The sequence below is a fragment of the Vigna unguiculata genome, chromosome 4, assembly GCF_037176805.1.
Source record: "Vigna unguiculata cultivar grain cowpea cultivar isolate G323 ecotype 2 chromosome 4, ASM3717680v1, whole genome shotgun sequence".
NCBI lineage: Eukaryota > Viridiplantae > Streptophyta > Magnoliopsida > Fabales > Fabaceae > Vigna > Vigna unguiculata.
Genome location: NC_140795.1, coordinates 10,716,976 through 10,733,595, shown reverse-complemented (window position 1 = coordinate 10,733,595; position 16,620 = coordinate 10,716,976). Strand labels below are relative to the sequence as shown.

The window sequence follows — 16,620 nt, the reverse complement described above, 5'->3', positions numbered from 1 at the left end:
GGATCTTTCCTTCCTTCATTATCATGTAGGCTTTTAGTGCACCCAAGGTGGTTTGAATTTGGGATTCTAAATTAATGTACTTCTATTGCCACTGATCAGAAGATGTTGATGATGTGGCAGCACTAGATGAAGCAATGCTTATATCCGAAAGTCAAAATCTTGTATTTCTAAATGAGTTAGTAGGAGCTGCTCCTAACACTCTACCAACAACATCATTAGGGGAAACCTCTGATTCATCATTAGTGCTTTGAGTCAAACCCACTTCAATTTGTTCTTATAGGCATACAACAATATGTAGTGAAAACTCTAAACATTGGAGGAAAATGCACGAAGATATCATATTATGGTACAACTAACAGATATAGCCTTTGTCGCATCATTCACAAATGATCCATCCTTTCTTTTATAAGTATCAATGTATAACTTTCCCCGACTAGGCAGCTGTCCAATTTCCAAAAACTAAATAAAAAGAGAAGTTAAGTTAAATAGTAAAAATTAAAAAATAGTAAAGTGTCATGTTAACTAATATCATTACCATCTCATGTCTTCTTCTTGACATAGGTTTAGAACCACCGGTATGAGGAATTACTTGCTTTTAGGATTTTCTCTATTTTTTTTACAAATCTCCTATGAACAAAAAAATTGTAAGTTCGCAGAACAATAAAAAAATATCTACACAAACAATTCACACCATTCAAAATAATGTAACTTGTACCAATGTTTCCGGTTTTAGACGATAAGTAACAAAATGAGCCCATTGAGTTCTGTCTATACCATTTGGCACATTACTTATGATTTCCTTTTTGCTTTTCGTTGGATCATAGAACTCATTGCATAAGTTCTGCCTATGTGCAACCCACTTCCTACCAAGAGTTAGTTTGCAATACCGTTGTGCACTAGCTTCACCAATCTTAAAACAAAATCAAGGCTTTTGAAAAAAGAAGACATAGTTAGTGAGTAAAGATTTGAGTAAATGTAACATTTACAAAAGATATAAGGTCATACATGCATAAAGATATACCTGTAATATTTCCTTAAAGCATTCCAAGAAGTAAGTGTCAGGCATGCCTGTTTTCCCAGACCATCTTTCAAAATTAATTGGAAACAAATTACAATCAATTGCCAATGTACCACAATATCCTGCAAGCACGCCTTGTCCTTCACCAATTTCCATGCCTAACTCATCAAAGTCCACAATGATACGTTCCCCACGAGTTAAGTTATTTACTTCTCTGACCTTCACCTTAATTTTCTTGATAACTCCTTCTAAGTCTTTAACCATAAAACAACTTACTTAACCATAAGTAAAATTTTAAAAATTATGGTCATGTAAAAATAAATATGACATATACTTATTGCATGAACAGTCCAATATGATGAAGATTCACGTTGAACATGTTTTGTAGATGTTTCAGGTTGCTATGAGTTCTCAGTGGGCAATGAGGAATCTATTGGTGGTGTTGTGCTCATTGAAGTGTGTGATGAGGTTTCATTTGTTGGTGCAGGATTTGTTGATGGTAAAGAATTAGTTGGAGGCTGAAGTGATGATTTCTGTGGATTTCGAAAACGCTTCACCTTTGGCATGGCTACATATATTTATGAGAAACCAAAAGTGAATGACAACAATGAAAACTAGATATAAAGAATGCATGGGGATTATCATACAAAACAATGACCATAATTCTTTAATATGTATGGTAGTTCTAAATCAAGTAAATTAGATAGTATTTAGGAAAATCAAATCCAAGGGTGAGACTTACCTGTAGGTTGATCACTTTCAATATGGGGGAGTACAACAGGAAAACCAAGGGAAATCCAAGGGTGAGTACCCTCAGACTTATTTACATGCAATGAATTTGTCATTACAAAAGTACACATATAATAGAACCAACTTGTTGCTCATAGTGCAAATACATTAACATAATAACATAGATGGAAATAGAAAAAACAATAAAATCCAAAATTCTATTATTCATGTCCAACTACAAAATTAGCTGATGTCTTCAATCAAAGAAAACTTCAACACAAAATGATTTTATTTTTTTACCTTACATATTAAAAAGATAGAGGGTTCAAGTTACAAGGTATAATATAAACAGAATGCTACTTTGGATAGAATAGAAACAAAATATAGAGAACAATTAGCAGAGTTAAGGAGAGATGCAGAAAGCAAGGAGCAGAAGTTGATTGAGGAATGGAATGCAAAGCACTTGAAGTCAAAAGTTTTATGATGACTTCTGGTATGCTATGATGTCGTGGCATCTTCTGGTGATGGCTTGACTTCTAATGTTTGCCAACAAAGTCTAATATTTATCCGTTAGCTTTGTAATCTATAAAGAAAATGGAAGCTTATCATATATTTATGCTATAATCTGGAAAATCTGTTACATTAGAAACGAAAAAATTTGCAGTCAAAGAGCACAACACTTTTTGCAGAGATTAACCTGAGCAAGTGTTTTGAGACATTATAAATAGAGATTAACCTAGAAGAGGAAAAATAATTTCTAAAACCTTGATGTGCTAATAACCCAAGCCACACACCAGTTGAGAGCAGACACTGTGGTTGAGATGTTGAAGGAGAATGGGATTCAAAAGGTGAAGCTGTTTGATGCAGATGAGTCTTGCATGAAGGCTCTATCTGGGTCAGGGATTGAAGTCATGGTTGCCATTCCCAATAACCAACTTTCTGAGATGAATGACTATGATCGTGCCATGCAGTGGGTGAAGAAGAATGTCACAAGCTACAATTTCAGGGGTGAAGTTAACATCAAGTGAGTTACATAACTTTCTTTCTCCTATTTGTGAATGTGAGATGAGTTTTTAATCTTCAAGGAGTGTGGAATGTAAGTAAGAAGTTATGTAATATGTTTGAATCATGAATCTTGATTTCATGTTTTGCTTGGTAATTTGGATTCTTGCTTGATATGAGGTTCTTTGTGATTAAGGAAAAAAAATTAGATTATTGATATTTTGTTATGGTAAATTTGATTTAAACACATCTCTAATTGTTTGATCTGTATCTCTATTACATTGTTGTTCAACCAAAATTGGAGATTTATTACTTAATAGGTCATATAATAGGTCCACTAAGTAAGGATGAAATATTAGTATTGGAAATTGGAGTTGCCACCTGAAAAAAAAATCATAAAACTTTTGTCTTGTCTTGGGAAATTTTTCTCAATTCTGATTTTTGAACTAGGTGATTCCAATTAAAAATGAATACATATTGGTTTTGTTTATATTTGAATTCCAATGAACTCTAAGTGTTTGTTTATTTGTCACTCCATCTCAACCAAAATTGGTTTTTCTGCCATAAACTATTCAAAAGTTGTGTTATTAGCCAGTCAAACCATTAAAACAACCAGAGTGGAATGCTGATTTCAACAAAGACATTTGTTAGAGAAAAATAAAACAACCCCATGTTTTTGTTAAGTGTTTTATCCAACAAAAGCATCAAACATGAAGAAGTTCATGCAAAGGAAGGTGTACATACGAGTATATGCTAAAGTTGCTCAGTACTCCATAGTTAGGAATTTCACCAGAAAAGAAATTGATAGTCAAGTTCCTAAGACGGGGAGGAAAAAATGAATCATAAAGTTATTAATATCATTATGCCAAAGAGGTTTAGGCTACACTAACTTACAAAATTTTCAACTGTGAGAGACGACCAATAAAGCAAGGTATGGCACCTTTCAATAAGTTACTGGATAAATCCTTGTATTTAAATTATGTAGTAAATTCCAGATAAATTAAAATGCAACTGAGAATAAAGTGTAGAAGCAAGTTCAAAGAATCATAAAGAAATAGAAAGAAAAGCAAGGAACAAGGAATTACAATATATTCAAATATGAAATAGTTCCAATGTTTGATGGTATGCCTCATTGGAAAAAGTTACCCCTCAAGTACCTTTGAAGACAATCAGATGAGACACATCATCATGGACATAACATAAAAGCACTGCAATTTATAGGAAATTAATAAATATTTCTTTAGGAGTGAACCATTTCACTTACAGTGCTCTTAAATCAGAACAATTGGTAAGTTCATTAGGAATGGTTCCATGCAAGTTGTTATGATGAAGTGCCTTGATTCATTGCAAGCCATCATATGGAATGAGAATGATAAAAGTCTCATGTGTAAGTTTAGCAATGAAGAGAGAAACTTGTTTTCTACTTACAGTCTTTGTAGTCCACTGAGTTTACCAATGAGATAAAATTATGCCAAGTTGCAAGTATGGCAGATTTTTGAAAAACAAAACACAAAGTGTCATACTCAACTAAGAAAGTGGGGAAAAAAGAAACATAATGAAGTGCATGTGATGTTTGCATACATTATGCGAACTCTCTGTTGATCGCCAGGGTGGCAATAGATACCAGTCCATTTACAATGAGCATTTATAGCAGAGAAAAAGGAAGCTAAAAAAGTACCCAAAATGCATTTATTCTCCCCCCACAAAAAGGAAAAAAAACTAAACAAAAAGTATAGAAGAAAATTTGTAGCAGAGAAAAAAAATAAGAGACTCATAGTTCTAACCATCCAGGGTTAGAGCAAGAGAAGAATGACAGAAAACAAAAGAAACCACTTGTGGAGCCTTCAATACATGCTCTCTGTTGTAGACTTCAGTCGATTCTGACAAGATGAGGTTTATAAACTCTACAAGGACAAATTAGTTAACATCTTAATTATTGAGAAAAGTCAACAAAGAATATGAAGCAGAAAATTCTAGAGAAAATTCTATAATGACATATTATCTAACTGTATATAATGAGGATTTGTTATGCTTTTCTAGAAGCTAATGAAGTGCACGAAACTGTATATAAGTTATAACCTGTGAAGAGAACCAGAGAAGAAAGAGAACTAGAGAAGAAAGAGAACCAGAGAATAAAGAGTACACTTTTTATTATAGGTTCTTTATATATATGTCCTTCCTAACTTGAAATTGACAAAAGGAAGCAACATATAATCACCTTAAGAAAATAACATTAAGAAATTAAACATGAGTCGAGTATACATGCATTGAAAATAACTTTGACTATAAAAAATCATTACCTTTAAGAAAAAATTTATTACTAATTATCTTTTCAACTCATACATTTGAGTCAAGGATATCACCATCTAAATAGTTTGTAGCCAATTGCACATATTCATTGTCATTACTATAATATTTCTCTAGCTCTTGATCTTGGTATGGCTCATTTTCATATACCTCTTTTACTATTTCTCCCATTTCATACAAATCTCTTGGCTTTAAATGCACAACAACACTCCATCCTTTATTGACCACATCATCTACATAATATACCATTTGTGCTTGAGATGCCAAAATATAAGGTTCATGTTCTTCACGATCTCTAATATGAATTAGTCTATCAAAGTTAACACAATTAAAATTCCATTGATCCTTTTTATATCCTCTTTCTCATGTAGTATTTGCCGACTTACACTTGAAAAGAACAACATTGAATTGACCATAATAATTAAACTCAATGATATCCTCCAACTTTCCATAATAGGATAAGTCTACTTGCCTTAAGTTCCTGTCAACACTGCTTGATACACAAGTTGTATTAGATGTTAAAAACACACCACTATTTTGTGTTCTCAATCCCTCATCTCGAGTCAATGTTTGAAATTTAAACCCATTGATGTTGTACGCAATAAATCTGTTAGCATTTTCCAATGGACCTCGTGCTAGAAACTTTAAGTCATTAGACATTGTATTTGTTGTTTCTGGATTCATAATCTAAATAAAGAAGTTATGTTAGCCATAATTGAAAGAAAACATAGTAAATAACAGAAAGTGTACTATGTGATAACCCACCCACCTTTGAAACCAATCAACTAACTCTTTAAACACTCTAGTTTCGATCTTAGTGGTTGAAGCTCGCCTTCCCCTTGAACTTCTTTTTATTAGTTGTCTAAATTCACTACATATATAATCAAACAACATGACTAATATAATTTAATTAGTTTAAATACAATCACACACTTAATGTAGATTACTCACTCAAAAAATGGTGTGACTATTGCACAATTTAAAACCACATATCGATGGGCTTGTAGTTTTTGCATCTGAGTTAAAGTAAAATTCGAAGAACCTCCTACTGGCTTCCCACCTTGTGGAAAGATAGATAACAGAAAAGGCTCATCCTGTTTTATCACAAACACGTCTTGGTCTATTGAACCTTGTCTCTATATCTTCAATGTATCTAGAACAAAAGGTAAGAGACTCTTCAGCTAAGTATCCCTCAGCTATAGAACCTTCGGGTTTCGCCTTGTTTCATACAAAGGTCTTTAAATGACCTAATTCCCTACAATAATGAGAAATAATTAGAGTAAACAACTTGGATATTTATGATAATGATACCTTAATCTAAAAGCACTAAGCATTACCTTTCTATAGGATACATATATCGATAATGAACTAGACCTCCAAGTTTTGCTTCCTCTACTAGATGATAGTTAAATGAACCATAACTGTGAATAATGATGGTGGGAATAACATCTCTAAGTGGCAAAGTGTTAGCACAATGCGATCTTAAAGCATTTCAAGTTCTTGTGGATTTAAACTTTTACTACAAAGGACTTTAAAAAATGAGCAAAACTCCACCAAGTTTGTAGTGACATGGTTTGGTAACAAATTACGTATTGCCAGCTGTAGTAATTACTCCATAATAATATGGAAAATCGTGACTTTTTAGCCCGAATATTTTTTGTTGCACCTCATCAACACATCTAGAAATGTTACTTGAGTAACCATCTGGTACTATAACATTTTTCAAAGTTTTGAGAAACAACTTTTTGGTATCACGAGTTAGTGAAAACAAAGCAAGATGATATCTTCCATTATCATATGGCCAAAGATCCTCTCTTATGCCCATTTCCTTTAAATCTTTCCTAGCATTTACATTGTCTTTGGATTTAGGCTTTTCATTTAACAAAGTATATACCAAATTGTCAAATACATTTTTTTTTCAATATGCATGAAATCTAAATTATGGCGTAACAAATTAGACTCCCAATACGGAAGTTCAAAGAAAATGCTTTTTTTCCATTGTTTAACTTCTTCTCTAGATCTTTTTCCTCTACCATCCAAAATTACTCCTCTCCCAAATGTAACATTAATATTTTCAACTTGCCTAAAAATGTCAGATCCTGATAATTTTAGTGGTGGATTCCTTGTTTCAGTGCTTCCATCAAAGCGAACACGATTCAATCTAAATTTATGATTTCTACTCAAAAAGCGACGATGCCCCATAAAACACAACTTCTTACTATAAGGAAGACGACAAGGTTTTGCATCAAAGTTACAAGTAGGGCAAGCTAAACTTGTGTGTTCCAACCAGATAAAATGCCTAGGCCAAGAAAGTCACTAATTTTCCACATAAGAGCTACTCGCATCCTAAAAGTTTCATTCAATGAAGAATCAAAGGTCTCCACACCATCATTTTATAGCTCACGTAACACATCGGCAAGGGGTTGTAAGTACACATCAATATTATTTCCTGGCATTTACTTGCCTGGAATGATCATGGATAGGATCAATGAAGTATGCTTTATACATATCCATGGTGGAAGATTGCATGGAATTAAAAACACTGGCCAAATACTATAAGTAGAACTCATAGTACCAAAAAGATTAAAACCATCACTAGCAAGGCCTAAACGAACATTTCGAGGATCAGAAGCAAACTCAGGATGCAATAAACTAAATGTTTTCCATGCCTCACTGTCCCTTGGATGCCTTATGAACCCATCCTATTTCTCTAAAGAATGCCATCTCATCCTTGTCCCTTCAATGGAAAGTAACGCAAAACTTTTGCAGGTTGATTTTTTTTCTTCTTTGGGTTCCATCTAGATGTACCGCAACGTTTGCATGTTTGCATGTTTGCAAATCTTTTTCATCATCTCTTAAATATAACATACAATCATTCGGACATGCATCTATTTTGGTATAGTTAAGACCAAGTTTGTTGACGGTTTTCTTAGCCTCATAAAAAGAAATAGGCAAGTTTGCTTCATTAAATGCATCTTTTAACAAATATAGGATCATAGTCATTGCCTTGTCAGTTAATCCACACAAAACCTTGATGTGATATAATTTGATTACAAACTCTAATTTTGTGTACTTGCTCGCGTCACACAATGTTCGATTTCTATCATTGAGAAACTCAATAAACTCATTATGATCCTCCTTTGGCCTTTCATTCAAAACATCATCTACACCCAATGGTTGTGTTTTGCCTAGATTAGTACCTTCTTGCCTATAGTGCCCAAATGCTTCATTGATCATTGTTTCCATTGGATTTTCATAATGAAATGCCTCTTGTATATCATCTTCATTACTAGAAATATCTTCTATTTGTTTCTCACCATGAAGATTCCATATAACATATTTTTTGGGAAATGCTTTTAAAATCAAGTGCTTCTCAACTACGCCTCGACGGCACGACGACGAGCACAACAACTCTAGGAACGAACTAAAGGGTTGAAATAAAAGTGGAACAGAACCAAGAAACGGGTTAACAAGAAACCCTAACTAGAAATACGAAGGATGATTAATGTGGATCAGTACGAGGTAGGAAGAGATACTTCCGTGGAGCAACGAGTCCTCCTAGTTCAACGTAACAATGGAAGCAAAACCTTAGCAGAGAGGGAGACGACTACAACTCTAAGGTTTTCTGAAAGAGTAGAATGAGTGAGTTAGGGCAAACTTAGGGTTGGGTTTTATCCTTTGAGCCAGCCCTAGGCCCATCTGATTTGGAATGGCTTTTTAAAATAAGGCGTAAAAGTAAGTGGGCCTTACATTTGTTTTTCAAAACTTTTAGACAAAGGACGTTTGAACTACATTTTTAATAGATTAAATTATAATTTTTTTTCTTAAGTTCATTTTATCGATAATCGTTCCGCTAAAAATGCTCATTTTATATCTTTCTGTAACATCCAAAAAAAATCGGGATGTTATATATGTCATGACCTTTTTCTTTTCTGGTTTACATGAGTCATTCTCTCCAATTGGACCCTTTTAGAATATAAGTATGTGCTTAAAGCTTGCTTCATGATTTGATTCGATTCTAATTTCTTTTTGATAGTCGCCTATTCAAGAGTTATGCACTCTAGGAAAAACTTAAGATATTTGGTGAGAAAAACACCTTTCTCTTCATCAAGTAGTTCAACCTATGAGATGACTTACACTTAAGCAAACCAATACAAGGTTAAATGGTACAAATTTTGCTTCATGTAGTGCAACATCGACAAATATGGATGACAAGTTCCTGAACAAGGAAAATGAGTAAAATTTAATAGTTTATTTAAGAAATTACATAAGTTTGTTATAATACCCATTTGAATTTTAATAACTTATTTAATAGTCTATTATGGTTTTTGTATTCAATATGTAAACGTACATGCAAACTTTTGGATGGTGTTGGATGATATCAACCTTTTTAATATGAATTATGAACGAAAATTTAATGATCAAAATGTTATCTATGTGAATTTTTTACTTTTTCTAATTTTATGGAAAATAGGTTAAATATTAATGGAAAGCAGGTTAAATAAATAATTAAATAAAAATAATAATAATTTCATATTCAAATTATGGAAGTTAAAACGTCGTATAACACGTTAGTATAGTGAAAATAAAGAAATTTCTATGTGTCGTATTTGACATTTGAATTCTTTTAAAATAAACAAATTAGGACAGTTTTAACTGCCAACGTGCACAAAATATGGTGGTCTGAACTGCTGTTATTTGCACAGTGCATTAAAAGGTGGGTGTTGCGGCGTTTCGTCGAATACTGCCATATTATGCATTGTGGCGGCAGGATATATGGCGGTACCCGTACCACCATACCCACAAAATATGGCAGTCATAACTGCCATTTTATACTTCAAATAACTCTTGTATTTAACAAAATTTTTTGTAGTGTATACTTTTTTTAGTGTTGGAAAACTTTTTACAAGTAGATTTACCCTTGACAATCTTTATCAAAGTTCAACAATTATTCTTTATGACTCAGATATTTATGCATATACATATGTTAATAATTAATTTAACTACAAATATTCATTGAACAATTATATCTCTCATTTATTTTGAAATGTCTTGATTACTTCAGCATAGGCTAAAAAAGACCTATATATACCAAAAGAAGTACTCATTTGATTCTCGTACTCAGTAATATAATATAATATAATAATAATAATTTCTTTTGCCCATACTTTTTTTCGGTGTCGGAAAATCTTCTACAAGTAGATTTCACGTTAGCATTCTTCATTTAAGTTGGTGATCAATCTTCAGAAAAGTTAAAACATTGCATCTTTTCCACCTTAGATATTTGTACTCATTTTTGGGGAAGAACACTTCGTATCATGTTAGTTTATTCTTTCAAAACATTTAAAACTTGATTCATTACCCAATTTATAAACACGTCACGTAAGTTTCATGAGATAATTTTATTATTAAATTGTAATTTTAGTAATCAATTTGACATGGAATAAGATATTAGTTTGTTAGTTTTCTTTTGCTTTTAAGAAAATAATATATATTTATTGTTATATCTTATAACTATTTGTTCTCTTATTTTCTACAATGCATTGTATTACGAGTAATACAAAACACACATTTATAATTCTCAATAAAAATAATATAAACCATATTGTGTTGTATACATAAATTCATTTCAAATTACATATAGTGAAATCAAATAATATCCTAAATTAAATCATGTTTGTTCCTGCAGAGAACAAATAAGATGAGTCAGGCATAAGTAACACCTTACCCATAGTCCGCCATCTCCTTAGTAGGCCTCTTTCTGGTTGGCATATGTCTGCTTGGACCCGGGAGGGGTTACCTGCAGAAGGGACTCTAAAGCTCAAGTCAGCAAAATTTCAGAGAAAGTCAAATCAGATGATTAGGGAAGTAATGAATGCGCACCTTTAATTCGTGGGGTTCATGTATATTTATAGCTTATTAATTATGTTTGACCATTCCATGGGTTAGGCCCTGGTTTGGGCCATAGGTGGGTCTGGGCCCTAGCCCAGACCCTTAGTCCTGATTATTGTGGGCTTACTGATTAGGAGTGTTTTGATTTCATCAAGTTTCTTAGAGTGGTCGATGTAGACCGATTACCCCTTTAGCGGCTTATGCCGCATTGTTCGTACGTCGTCTTAGGCTGGCTATTCCTTTAGTGGCTTAGGTTATCGGTTTAGGCCGGTTAGGCTTAGGTCAGGCTAGGCCGACTACCTGAATTATCTTTGATATAGATGTGTTGATCGTTTATTATTATTATTTGGGTGAATCGGCTATGTGTGATACAATGTTTAATTCCATAAAATATTTTCTTTTACAATTCCATTTTTTTCAAATAGAATTTGAATTTCTTATCAATTCAAATTATCTAACTTCATTATTAGAAGTTACAGATTTGACTTGGTGATAAAGTGGACAAGAGAGAAAAATGTTTACATATTCTTATTAACATGAACTAGTAATACGTTAGCCATTAATATTTGATTACTTTCATTAATCTTAATAAATAAGATTTTGGATTCTTAAAGGAAGAAAATAAATAAATATAATAATTCATAATAAGAAGTTGGTTAATTTAAATAGATAATTTATATGTATTCTAATTCAGCACTAACTAACTCACTTAGTTAAAGTATTTTAAACAAAACAAACTTCAATCTATATTTTAAAAATCAACATGAGATGTAAAAGTAATTCAAGTGAATGGTTCACACATTGAACACCCGACCTTTTCCTAAAATTTAAGAAGGAACATTGGCACATACTTCTAGGAAGATTCGAATAAATAATAATAATAAAATTGATGACAATTTAACACTATCATAGGATAGTTGGCTATATTCACAAATAACAGTGATACAAAATTCCATTACAATGATTGGTTGTATTTTATTTATAGTTTCCACTTAGCCATAAAGGGGGCATAAACCGAGAGAACTACAATGAGAAATTCACAAGCCACTTTGGATATTTGTAGGAGAAAACTCTAATATAAGTAGTCATAAGTCATTTAGGTGAAAACAAAAAAAAACACTAAGTATTTATCCTTCTATTGGAAAGACTTTTCTTATAAAGTATTATTTGGCAATCACGATTTTGTACGTTGACACCAAGCTTCTCAATCAGGTTGGTTCTTAAGTCAAACCAAGCTAGTTCACCATCATTTGTTTCGAAGAGTATATTGCCCATATTACTTGTTCCAATAGGAAACGAAAGTGACAGTAAAGGTCCAATAGTAAAGAGTTTAGTCCATGTTTCCTTCTTGCCAACTTCAACCAAAATTGATACGTAAAATATAGTTGTGTCTTTATAACTTGACATTAAAGCAATTGACCCATTTAAGAGAAATAAGTGTCTCATCACCAAACAGAAATTAAAATCATTGTATGTTTTTGTGGGTATATCTAAGGGTGTGAGGGTTGTATAACATACCTCATTGCTTATGTCAAACGAAACCAAATATCCTTCATCGCCATTGTTACATAACCAATGACACATTCCCTCTAAATAGAATCTATTATTAATACCTTGACAGTTAAGAAATTCGATATTAAGTTTCCTCCAAGAATTGCTTCTTAGGCTATAAATCTCCCAAAACCGGTCATATTCCCATTCGTTATGATTATTTTCAACCAAGTTTCCTTGTGCATAATAACCTATTTTTCTAATCACTTTATAATCATCTCTAGCAATATCATAACCAAATCCTTCATATTCAATCACAACATCGAAATCATATTGTACATCCGAAACTGGGTTGGGCGCAGTGACCTTACATTCATTGGTAGAAGGATTCCATAAATACACAATGTCTGTTGCTTCTAGGTAGAGGCAAATAATTCCATTAATACTAGAAGAACCCAAAATATAAACTCCAGGAAAATGATCTTTTATACGTGGATTTGGCCAATTTAATATTGTCGAATTCTGAAACATCATACCAAAAAGTGAATATAAGGAAAACTCATCATTATATTGGTCGTAATTTCGACCGAGGCATAGTAGGAGAGAGCTATCATCAAAATAAGAGTTTTGGTTAGATATGAAGTTATTGTAAAAGAGGTTCATGAAATTAGGATTTTCCAACAAGAGAGCCCATGATTTGCATATGCATCCAAATCTTTTAAGAGATTTCAATGACAATTTGAAAAGAATGTTGAATGCAAGATGATCTGGTAAGTGTTTGCCAAGATTTTAAGCCACAAATTTATTGTCCATCTCTTGGTCGTGCAACCAAATGTTAATAAGTTTCCAATGGTCTTTGGTGTTCTCGCTCCAAAGGTAAATAGGATGGGTAATTTGTTGGCAATCTTTGCTAATGAGATTCTTGATGGTGGTCTCCTCCAAATACTCTGACTATTGGTAATAATAAGTGAACAAAATATATAACAAATCATGAGAATGACTTAAATTAAACAAAAGAAATGATTTAAAATATGGAATGACTTAATTTGTGTACTTGATCATCCTTGAGGAAAAGGGTAATTTTAGTTCCCCTGGGGAGTCGTTGGTCATTGATATCCGTGGTTAAAAAGCAAGAGTAACTAGGTTGAGATTCCCAAATATATTGGTCATGGTCATTATGCTTGGAGGTGAGGATAACCTTATGAGCAACCAAATAAGTAGAGTAGAAGCCAACACCCAAATTATCGACCAAATCTAAAACAAACACACACACACACACACATGTGAATACAATTAATGACAATGCAATGCAAATGAAAGTGAAATATCACCACCTACCTACCTGCTTTGGTCATGCCAATACCATTGTCGATGATAGAAAGTGTTTTGTTAGCCTTGTGAATGATTAATCTAACAATTAGTTCATCATTTTTAAAATATTTGTTTTTGTGAGCCTCTCAAATTGGATTTCATCCAAAGCCTGTGCATACATACCGTAATCAATAACAATTACCAAAAATTTACAAATAGAAAATCAAATTTAAATGATAACTTACATTAGAAGCATTGATGATAAGTTCACGAAGAAAAATTCCTTTGTTAGAATAAAAAGTCTTCTTCACCAAGCTCAACATCTCGCTCTTCTCACCTTCTAACACCAAGATCTTATCATTTGCGATTACAATTCCATTGGAATAACAACAATCTGATTGAATCAATTTATCAAACAAAACCACTCACAACCGAACCTTTGTATTTGTTAACCACAACCACCCACTATATCCATTTAATACAAAATCATTATCCATATTTAGTTTTATTTCCTTAAATTAATATTAATTAATTAATTAATTATTAAACTTAATTAATAAATTGGCTTTAAAATTATAAATTAACGTTTATTAATCAATAGTTTTCTTAAACTTTTAAACAAATAATTATTTTTTTCCTGTAAATTATTAATGAAGTAATTATTTCATTGGAGCATGAACACATTGTATTTAGTTTTCATTATTAAACACAATATGAATAGATATAAATAGAACATTAGGAATAAAACAAACAGTGAAACAAATACTATTGAAAAATTGAATTAAATATAAAATAAAAGTAGCAAAATATTCTACAATTTAAAAGTTTACAAGCTTTCATAACGTTAAATTTTTACTAATATTAATTGTTATTATTAAGTTCTATATGTCTCAGTTGGATTATATGCTTCATCTGTAAGACACAAGTTTCAATAAGTAACAAATCATGAATACATAAGTGTTTTGTCTATTGGATGATATGACATTATAGACTTAGTTGATGAATTCAAATTTTTGCCCTCATTTAATATTTAAATTTGGGGATTTAATTGAATTTTCTGTGCTTAAAGATTGATTTAATTAGGATTTGTGATTATTGGATTTTTTGAGTAAGTTTGGTAAAAGTGGCGTAAAAATTGATTTTAGTTGCATAAAATATTATTGGATATTCTAACGTTTGTTAATGCAGCTGGAATTTATTTTTGGTCATTAATAGTGTGGATTTAAAATATTAAAATTTACAAAATAAGTCCAAATATCAGGAAATTTTGGAAAAGAATAAATCAGGAGCTAAATGCACCCCCGATTTTTATTTGCACACTCCTTCTAGAATGGACCACCAAAAACCTGTTGTGCACCCCCAGTTTTCACTAAGTTGCACCCCTCCTACCACTTAAACTCCACTCAACCAGATCATGCCATGTGGCAATCCCCACCTTTTAAAATTAGCCAACCATAAGCTGCCACGTGTCATAATCCTCCACTCACCAAATTGAGCACTCAGATCTTGCCACGTCATCATCTCCTCCATCTCACACATGAAACCCTAACCTTAATTTCCCTTCCACCCACCATGGCAGCCGCCGCCGCCATCTCCTCGCCGGCCACCACTGCAACTCGCCGGAAACAACAGCCTCCATTCCCGCAACCTTCACGCACCATCAGCACCGTGACAGCGCACATCTTCTTCACTCGCGCCACCACAGATCGCGTAGCTTCCGCCACCACCGCAGACCTGCCACAACTCCGCAGTTCCGTCACGCCACCTCCATTGCAGATCTCCTCCGCGAGCTTTCCCGCACCACCGCGAGTTCCTGTAGTAACGACGAGCAGCCACCATCTTCGTTCGCACAGCAGCAACCTCGCGCTTCCACCACCACCATCTTCCTCCTTCGCGCCACCTTCACCTGCAACGCATATCCAGCGGCGCCATCTCCGTCAACCACCATGAACACCGCAACTCTGCCACGTTCGCACCATCTCATGGCAACAGCGGAGACGTCCGTCATCACCGTTCTCGCTGTAGTAGCGCAACCACGAATCTGCACCCTCATTCTCGTCCATCTTCGCACGAACCAACAACCACCACTTCACCTCGCAAACACACCTGGACTAGATTTGCGCGAGCAACTTCACCATCTTCATTCACGCCTGCACCTGCAAAACGTCCGCAGCAGCAGCCATGGCAGCCATTGCTCCGCCACCGTCAAGCCTCGCTGGAGAAGGAGGAGCCGCGCCGTCAGCAGCCGCCATTGCCGTCAGCCGCGCCGTCACCCACAAGCCTCCATGAAACCCTAAACGCAGCAAACCCTAGTCTGGAGAGAGAAATTGCACTCTGCGCCACGTGTCAGCATCTGATAGGACAGTCAAATTGGTCAACTCTGGTCAACTAGTCAAAGTCAGCAGTCAACTCTGGTCAAAACTGCAAATATGGTTAAATGAGAGGGGCAGAATTGGAAATTGGACAGGAATTAAGTTGCTAACTAATTAAATAAAAATAAAAGATTTTAGCAACTGACAGATAAAGCCCAAAGTCCAGTGGAAGCCTATATAAAGAAACTTAAGGGAGCAGAAGAGGGGACAACTTTCAACGGACAGCTTAGACTCTTAGAACTCTCTGGTTTTGGCAGATACCGTCTCCACCACATCTCTCATTCTTTCTTTTATTTTCTTTCCTTCATATCATCATGTATTCCATCAAAGCCATGGAGGGCTAAGCTTTTAGGGTTGACTCCACTGTAATTTCTTAAATGGATTCTGAGGTTAGATGAATTTATGTGTTTGTTATTTTGATTATTGTTGTGGTTTTTGTTTATCTATGTCCTTTGCTTCTTAATCGAATAGAAAATAATGATTTTAAATCTACATGTA

The 16,620-nt window shown here is 33.7% G+C and overlaps 4 pseudogenes across 2 annotated transcripts; all 4 read right to left on the bottom strand.

The window, feature by feature from the left end:
- Nucleotides 1–336: 336 nt before the first annotated feature.
- Nucleotides 337–1,605, bottom strand: LOC146886778 (uncharacterized; annotated as a pseudogene). The gene is made up of 4 exons (XR_014994223.1): nt 1,022–1,605; nt 716–928; nt 524–627; nt 337–441 (listed from the first exon to the last, which is right to left on the bottom strand). The product of XR_014994223.1 is annotated as an uncharacterized LOC146886778 (transcript).
- A 3,530-nt stretch (nt 1,606–5,135) lies between these two features.
- Nucleotides 5,136–6,505, bottom strand: LOC146886777 (uncharacterized; annotated as a pseudogene).
- Nucleotides 6,506–6,641: 136 nt separating this feature from the next.
- LOC146886776 (uncharacterized) lies at nt 6,642–8,386 on the bottom strand (annotated as a pseudogene).
- A 3,458-nt stretch (nt 8,387–11,844) lies between these two features.
- LOC114171270 (uncharacterized) lies at nt 11,845–15,589 on the bottom strand (annotated as a pseudogene). Its single transcript, XR_014994222.1, has 5 exons — nt 15,409–15,589; nt 13,996–14,174; nt 13,782–13,919; nt 13,494–13,693; nt 11,845–13,390 (listed from the first exon to the last, which is right to left on the bottom strand). The product of XR_014994222.1 is annotated as an uncharacterized LOC114171270 (transcript).
- Between the last annotated feature and the right edge of the window lie 1,031 nt (nt 15,590–16,620).